Source organism: Patella vulgata, chromosome 7 (genome assembly GCF_932274485.2).
Source record: "Patella vulgata chromosome 7, xgPatVulg1.2, whole genome shotgun sequence".
In the NCBI taxonomy this organism is placed as follows: Eukaryota; Metazoa; Mollusca; class Gastropoda; family Patellidae; genus Patella; species Patella vulgata.
Window position 1 is genome coordinate 60,577,780 of NC_065885.2, and position 9,314 is coordinate 60,587,093.

The following is a 9,314-nucleotide window of genomic DNA, read 5'->3' on the forward strand; positions in this document are numbered from 1 at the left end:
TGTGCCGTTCGCACGACGTCATGGCCGCCGTTTCATCTTCCAGGATGACAACGCAAGATGTCACAGGGCCAGGATCGTTACAGGTTACCTCCAACAACAGAACATCACCACATTACCTTGGCCAGCACTGAGTCCCGACCTCTCCACAAGATTTCTGTTTTCGCCCACGTGAACGACTAGTCCCATGATGTCACCACGCTCATTTTGAAATCGATGGTCAAATGTCCAAGGAACACGAATGCCAAGTTTTATGTCGATCTTTTTACGGAGAGCGTCACCCAGAGAGAAAGGCGGAGGGAAATGGGGTTTAACGTCCACTCGACACAAACTAGGTTATTTCAGGACTAACATATGGATCAATTTTATTTCAATAATTCGCTTGCGCGTAGGGGTCTTTAGCAGTGGGAGGAAACCGGAGAACCCAAAGAAAACCCACGAGGTTGGACAGGCGACCCTACTCCTTGTCACAAACAACTAGGGAATCGAAAGCACACCAGCTGCCCCAATGACAGACCTTACGATACAGCGCGCACGCGCTATCCATTTGACCATACATCCCCTCACTCCAAACAAATATAACAACAAAAGCGAAGCCCTTCCGTAGGGGTCATTGTGAATTTTTAACACTCTTTGTGCTATTTTAAGTTTTATTTAATTGTGAAGTGTTTACATTTTAAGCAAATTCGTCATTGTTTGTGTGATTTTGTAGCACTACAGATAACATTTAATAACCCACTTTTCTAAACTCCGTCCCCGGACAGGCTAAAATATATTAATGTTTTGAGCTTTCTTGAGTTTATAAGTTACAGTTAAGGTTGTCATATCGGCTATCCTGATTTCTGAACAGGATAACTGGACTCTCCAATGGGCTGGTACGGATGATGCCCTGAAACAATAGTACAACCAGAGCCATGATATTATTTCAAAATACAATACAAGTAACGATATTCGTCGCTTAAAGATTATGGGAGATTAGAAAAAGGGCTGGCAGTTCTCACTATAATAGTTAAAAACTAGAAAATGTAAAGGGAATTTGCTGAAAATTTCAGTCAAATTGATCCACTCTGAACCGAGAATTTTGCGATTGAATTTTCGGCCTAGCATCGATCATCTTTACTAAAGTCGGTACGATAAAAACATAGTCTCGATTATCCATTTCTTAATTTAATCATGAATGAACGTTGAGCAGTAAATCGGATCCTAACCCAGTAAACATCGCAGGCTAGCGATGACATCAAGAGTTGATTATGGTCTGGATAAGTTAATTAATGTCTAATTAATAATATAGAAATCATTTTAGGCATACTGAAAGACCTGCAATAGGCAGATTTAGTTCTTGCATAATATATGTTTAAGTATCAGCACACGCACTTAGGCTCTTGCTCTAAAATTACATATGAGACGATCTTCTTGTTTATTGACAAAGATTGTAATCGCATCTCACTGAACACAAAGACAGTGTTGCATACCACAACACGTAGAGAACACTCATAATAAGATAACATAATGTGTGTCAGAGGGGTCGTGATTTGATTGAAATGAGAGAGAGAGAGAGAGAGAGAGAGAGGGTTAACGTCCACTCGACACAAACTAGGTCATTTGGGGACTAACATATGGCTCGATTTTATTTCAATAATTCGCTTGCGCGTAGGGGTCTTTAGCAGTGGGAGGAAACCGGATGACCAAGAGAAAACCCTTTGAGGTTGGACAGGCGACCCTACTCCTTGTCACGTACAACCAGGGAATCGAACCCACGCCAGTTGACTCAATGGCAGACCTTATGATACAACGCGCACGCTAAACATTCGGCCATCCAATCCCCCGTTTTGATTCTAAGCTTGGTTGTTTACCACTGCCAAAGGCATCTATGCTCAAGCAAAGTCTCTGTCTCTCTCTGTATCTCTGCTCCCCCTCTCTGCCTTAAAATCAATACTTGACGTGACCAGCATGTGTTTCCATACTAACCAGCTACATCATTTGAACTTTGACCTTTTTGGGTATTGGTGCCAATTGTTGATTTACCACATCGTAAACAGCAGATAAGACAGCATCCAATCAAAATAAGGAGCAGCACGAGACTACCAACAACTATTCCTATTATAGTTTCTAGACTGAAAAACGAAAGTAGATAAAAACACGTCAGTGAATTACATTTCAATCAACTTACATTAAGCCCACACTATACCTAATTAGTAAATGACACGTATTACCATATTTAGTCTCTCTCTCTCTCTCCCCTCTCTCTCTCTCTCGTCCCATCGTGATTATTGATTTTTATTAAAATGTTAAAATACTTACGTTATTGTACAACATAAATTTTTGTTATTAAATCCAGTTGCAATATCGAAATTGGCATCACAACAGCCAAACAAACAAAACTGAGATTCTGTCACCACACCATTAGTACGAACACACTGTTCGCTATTTATGCCTAGAAGAAAAATAATCCCAAATCAGCACAAGACTCATTAGTAAATAGCGATAAAAAATAGGAAGAAACAGTAAAAATCATTGGCACGAAATAGTAATAAATAGTACGAAATACTAAAAAATACCAGCAAGAATTTGTAAAAAATGTAGTACGAAATGGTGATAAAAACATTACTAACTAGTGACAAAAACAGGGCGAAATGGTAAAAACAAATAGGACGAAATAGTAAAACATTTTAGTAAGAAATGGGAATAAAAATAAATTAGAGTGGTATAGTAAGAATAAGTACGAAATAGTGACACAACTTAGTACGAAATAGGAACAAATAGTTTAAAAAAAACCCAAAAAACCCCCAAAAACCTTTGTAAGAAATGTAACACTATTATAGTGATAACAGAGATCAGTTTCGTAAATATAAAATTTATTTACATCAGGGACAGAATATAAAACAGTTACATAAATACAACAGGAACATAAATTAAACAGAAACCAAAATGAAAGTTAGAGAGCACTTTGACACATTCCTATCCCACCCACGGATTGAAAAGATAATATATACATGTATTATCAAAACCAACTGGAGGTCAATAAGCTCACTGCACCTTAATAATCGTTCAATTTGATAAAAGTTATAGAGTACTTTGTCACAGAAATAGTAACAAACCTTATTTTTGTTTTCTTTTTTAAAGTTTCAAATCGTTTGTTAAGGTAGTAATATGTGTAACTGAACCTGAATAAATATAATCAAGAGTACACAGGAAGCGGGGGGCTGGGTTAACGTCCACGCGACTCAAACTAGATCATTTCGGGACTAACATATGGTTCAATTTTATCTCAATAAGTCGCTTGCACGTAGTCGTCTTTAGCAGTGGGAGGAAACAGGAGGACCCGGAGAAAACCCATGAGGTTTGGCAGGCGACCCTACTCCTTGTCACGTACAAACGGGGAATCGAAACCACGTCACTTGACTCAATGGCAGGCCTAATGATCCAATGCGCAGCAAGAGTCCGGTTCAACCTTCCCTCATGATACACTGCACGGCATGCCCATCTTCATTAGCCTGGGTGGTGACTTTAAAAGCATGGTTTAATGGTCGAGAGCGAGACATTAAGTAATATATCGATACTGCACGAGGCGTTAGCCGAGTGTTGTTTCAATATATTACGCAATGTCATTAGCTCGAGGCCATTAAACAACTTAAAATACAGACACTATCCCGCACGTGCTTTTCAATGAAATATGCCACGCGTGTCCAATATTTCATCTAGTATAGATAATGTAGGATTGGCTAGTTGCCCGTATAGTATTGTAAACAATGTTACGCCAACTTCAAAGGATGACGTCACATCTGTATTTTAAACCCATTTAATTTCATTTTATCAGGACTTTTACACACATGTTGAATAATAAACATGTTTTACGACTGGGTTGTATAACTTCAATAACGACTAGTTATACACCAGAATACTATTGATTTAAGGCACGTGCTATATACATTCGAGATGGATATATTGATATGTGTTTAAAACGGTATAAAAACGGTCTTGTTTATGATTAATATTGTGGTATATGACTACGTTTCTATATCCTATATATATTTATACATTATTGTAAAGGGGGTCCCGGTGGCTAAAGTGGGTAAGACACTGTTCGATCCCTGCATTGACCGAGAAAGTTCATCCCGATTTTCCGGCGTTGTTCCCCCTTGTCAGTGATGCAGGATGAAAAACCGAGGTCCCGTGTACACATTAGTGAGCACGTAAAAGATCCCTTGACAGTTGGAATTGGATATAAGACTAGGTCGTAGTGCCGCTGTCCGGGCAAAATTTCCCCCATAGCACAATGTATGGCGTGTGCCCGTCTTCATTAACCCAGTTCGGAGCAGAACAGTAGGACGTTAAACTCCCATCTCACTTCATTTCATTAATATTGAGAGAGAGAGAGAGCCTATCCACCTCAAAAGACAGCTACGCGCAAACAAATTATTAAAATAAAATGTCACCATATTATGTTGTTCCCACAAATGACTTGGTTTGTGTTGAGAGGCGTTACACGTCAGTCGCGTTAGTCTGCCCCTCCCCCCCCCCCAACTCTCTCTCTCTCTCCCTCTCGTCATTTAAACCCCCTTTCTTCTCTAGCTTAAACCCCATCTCTTTTTCCTCTAATTTACCCCCCACCCCCTCTCTCTCTCTCTCTCTCTCTCTCTCTCGCTCTCTCTCTCTCTTTCTCTCTCGTGGTTTTCCTATATCATTATATTATATAGACATATTTACCTGTCAAATATAGATATAATATAATAATTGAACTGGTAACACATAATATCACAGCCATGTTTCAAACACCTGCTGCAACAATCAAGACTTGTTCATCAAGACTCTTTTCACTGTTAACTTTTATTTATCAATATACTTGCAAAACCAGTCTCTCGATGGCTTACATTCCGTGAAATAGCATCAAGAACATAATGTGTTTTTTAATGTCTATTTCCGAAATAAAATGGAATCGGGTTTACGGTTTAACGTTCTACAGTTCTGAACCGACTGGGCTAATCCAGTCTTGTGTCTATTTCCGAGTAAAAGTAAAAACTCGTTACTTTTGTTATTTGTCATCTATGCAATTATCACGAGTTCTCACACGTGTTCGGGACATTACGGAAATACAAATACATGATATTGCAATTGTGTGAAACTCCGCCAATCCGATAATAATTTTCACATCGAAGGGGGCATAACTCTATTCTTTGGAACCTTAAAATAGACGAAATTGGGTCTAAATGCACATTAAACATACATTATGCAAGAGCTACATATGCCTATTGCAGGTCTTTCTTTAGGCCTGAAATATTATATAAATTATTAAACATACATTATGCAAGAGCTACATATGCCTATTGCAGGTCTTTCTTTAGTCCTGAAATATTATATAAATTATTAAACATACATTATGCAAGAGCTACATCTGTCTATTGCAAGTCTTTATTTAGGCTTCAGATGTTATAGAAATTATTAATTAGACCTTTATTTACTCGACAAGGTCAAAATCAACTCTGTAGACCCACGGATGGCTGGGATAAGTTTGGATTTAAAGAGTGGTCCATTTAAAATTAAATCAAAAATGGCTTACCAAGCTAACGTTTACCGTTAGTCGCTGATGTCACTATCGGAAACTGGTGATGAAAGGCCTGCCAAGCGATGCTACCATTTGACTGTAATTTTGAACATTTTCTTTTTTTATCATCTATTTTTGAAGTATTATGGCAAGAATGGCCAATTCTTTATAAAACTCTTAACTAATGTATCTTATATTAGACATTTACTAACATGACAAGACCTTAATCAACTCTCGATGCTATAAATAAAATAAAACCAAATACGAACAATCCAAACCATTAGACAAAATTCGAAGTCCTAAAAAAACGGTATAGGCAAAATAGTGTAATCAGGCAAAATAGTGTAATCAGAATATGGACTGTTCACCGTGTACAAAATACACGACTAAACAGTGGTAACAGGTGTCCGGAAGAGTAAGCTTATCCTGCCTGGCGCCACACCCGCCATAGCTGCATCCAAACTATTAGGCGAAATCTCGGTAAAATAGCGTGATTGGCCAACGGACTATCGATATGCAAAATGCACGTGATAAACAGTGTTAACGATGTAGTAGACAGACATTATCAGGGAGATAGTATACGCGTCAATTAAATATATCTAAAATAATAGCCGAGAGAGACATGTTATATTTACCAATGAAGTCAATATGACGGCCATAAAACTATCTTATGTCTTGGATTTTCACTGGATTTGAATCTGATTTGCTGCTCAACGCCCACTGTGGATTTAATCGAACATGGATTATCGAGACTATGTTTTTTATCTTACCGATTTTAGGCTAGGCTTAAAATTCAAATGCCAATATCTCAGTTCGGAGTTTAGCTCTTTACATTTTGTCCCTTTAATGTAATATAAAAACAAAGAGATTGGTTTACATTCAATTGTTATTTTTTCTTATTGCAATTTCTAGTTGCGAAGGGTCCAAATTAAAGTCGTTCAAAGATATAACGTCCAGAAACCCCATATATGGGGATGCGGATCACGATGAATTTTCTATTTCTGATGCCTTCATTATACTTACCAGACGTAACATCATGGTAGTGTATTACCAACCATATTAGGAAAACAAAAGCAAATTGTCAACTGTAGATAACCCCTTGGTTTGGGTTAAATCTGCCCGATTTGAACAGAGTCTCAAAAATAAAAGTCCGAGTACTTATGAAATTTAAGGCCAAAATATAGAGAATTTACCATGTCTCAAAATTTCAGCTCAAAATATTGAGTCGTTTGGACGTGAACGTCAAAGCTGCTTATCGGGACACGTAACCCTTTTACGATTTCGGGTAAATTTTTTCGTCGGGTGACCTGATAATCGGTTCCCGTTCCTTTAGAGGTCTATACAATGAATGACCCATGTGCTCTACTTGATAACGAAAGGTAAATTTCACCTACACATTGTTTTCTAAAATAAAAGTCTGGTTTTATCCAGACACCGTATAATACAGCTTGGTACACCGGTCTCCATTTCCAGATGAAGACTGTCGGGTTTTAGTTGTTTGAAAACGTATCACGTATGTTTGGTTAGTTACTCGGTCCTACGGTAGAGGGGGGTTGGATGGCTGAATGGTTAGCGTGCGCGCGCTGTATCATAAAGTCTGTCATTGAGTCGACTGGCGTATTTTCGAATCCCCGGTTGTACGTGACAAGGAGTAGGATCGCCTGTCCAACCTCGTGGGTTTTATACGGGTCCTTCGGTTTCCTCCCACTGCTAAAGACCCCTATGCGCAAGCGAATTATTGAAATAAAATTAAACCATACGTTAGTCCCGAAATGACCTGGTTTGTGTCGGGTGGACGTTAAACCCCCATTTCGCTCTCTCTCTGTGTTTTGTATCCATCCCTGAAATCTAGGGGAAGGGAGGGGTATTTATTTTAATATCGAAAAACGGTTTCCTTCCACTGCTACCCTCCCCCTCTCTACCCATCTCTCTCTCTCTCTCTCTCCCTCCCTACGGTAGAGGGTTTTAGGGGATTTTAACACACAATTAAGCAGTTTTATTCTCCAAAATAAACAGGCAGCGCTGGCTGGCTATATCTGCAAAATTCATTAAACTGAACATAATGTCGTCGCACCTGCCAGAGTGTTGTAAATAATTCAATCTCACCTATTCTATATTATGGTCTACCTGTGAATCGTGTATTTTTACTTTATAACCTTTGGTGTATTTAACCTGTTATTATTTATAATTCATTGTCATGGAAATCTATTATTCGTACTTCGTAATTGAATACCAAAAAGAACAATTTGAAAAGTATCTTTAGATATTTATGTCAGTGTATACCTTTAGTGAGCGTAATTTATATTGATAGAGAAATACTGAAGTGAAAAATCTGTTGTGTAATCCCTCGTGTTGGATATGTGTCTTACCTCCCTTTGAAATGGGATCAACGTCACTCAAAATGAGCGTAATCAATATTGACAGAGGAATCCTGAATTGGAAAATCTGTGGTCTAGTTCCTGGTGTTGAATATGTAGCTTACCTCCCTTGAAATAGTGAAATAGGATAAACGTCACCGAAAGTCATGGATATCTGACAGTCAGTATCTTATTAACCCATGGGGGTGGTGGGGGTGTGGGTGCTGGGATGGCCCAGTGGTCTAAAGTATCGCGCTTCGACCTCTAGCTGGCCGGTTGTGGTTTCGATCCCTGGCGTGAGATATGGGCGCCTTCTCAACTCCGTGGATTTACTCTTATCAGACAACCTTTAAATTAACATAGATTAAAACTATACAAAAAAAAAAGTTACTCTGAAGCTCAACATAATATATAGGCCTGCTGCCTGCATAATATGTATCTAGCCACTCGGCAAAAGTCAGCAGACTCAAGGAACCCTACTTCTAGCCTCGGCTGTATGACGAAGGGGTGGGGTGGGGATGGCCGAATGGTTAGCACGTGCGCGCTGTATTGAGTCAACTGGCGTGGTTTCAAATCCATGGTTGTACGTGACAAGAAGTAGGGTCGCCTGTATGCTATGAGGGAAATTTTGCCCACACACACACAACACACACGGACCAGATAAATATAGATATACTGTGCCCACTTTCTACATTCTTCAACTCCTCTCATGAATATTATAACTGTTCAAATTGAAATAGTATTTAATTTAGAAAGACCAACCGAGGAAACGAATTTAAAGGGGATTTTAAAGAAACCACCGAGTCAAATTTTGAGAAGTATTTTCATCTGCCATTTGGGGGGGGGGGGGGGGGTTGGATGGCTGAATGGTTAGCGTGCGCGCGCTGTATCATAAAGTCTGTCATTGAGTCAACTGGCGTGGTTTCGAATCCCCGGTTGTACGTGACAAGGAGTAGGGTCGCCTGTCCAACCTCGTGGGTTTCCTCCGGGTCCTCTGGTTTCCTCCCACAGCTAAAGATCCCTACGCGCAAGCGAATTATGGAAATAAAATTGAACCATATGTTAGTCCCGAAATGACCTAGTTTGTGTCGAGTGGACGTTAAACCCCATTTCTCTCTCTCTCTCTCATCTGCCATTTTGACGTTGCAGTGCCACACCGTGACTTGCAATGCAACTATAGAAGTTGCTGCTAGTATAGAGAAAAGCCAGGAGATCATTGTTGATTTTTTTTTCTTGGACCAGGAATTGGTCCGTAAGACCTACACATCTTCTTGTTCTTCTTGGGAAGGGCGCTCTTCGAAAAAAGCCTAAGACTCTACCAATATAAGTACTATCGAAATGAAACATTTGGCGTGCTTTGTTCCATTTTTGATGTAACACCAGGGTCCTTATTCACGAAAATTTAAACTAAGTTACAA

General features: G+C 39.3%; 1 long non-coding RNA gene across 1 annotated transcript; it reads right to left on the reverse strand.

Annotated features, from left to right (window-relative positions):
* Positions 1-629: 629 nt before the first annotated feature.
* On the reverse strand, positions 630-4,831 carry LOC126827603 (uncharacterized). Its single transcript, XR_007682767.2, has 4 exons — positions 4,705-4,831; positions 2,299-2,431; positions 1,966-2,111; positions 630-886 (listed from the first exon to the last, which is right to left on the reverse strand). It is a non-coding gene; the product is annotated as an uncharacterized LOC126827603 (long non-coding RNA).
* Positions 4,832-9,314: the final 4,483 nt, after the last annotated feature.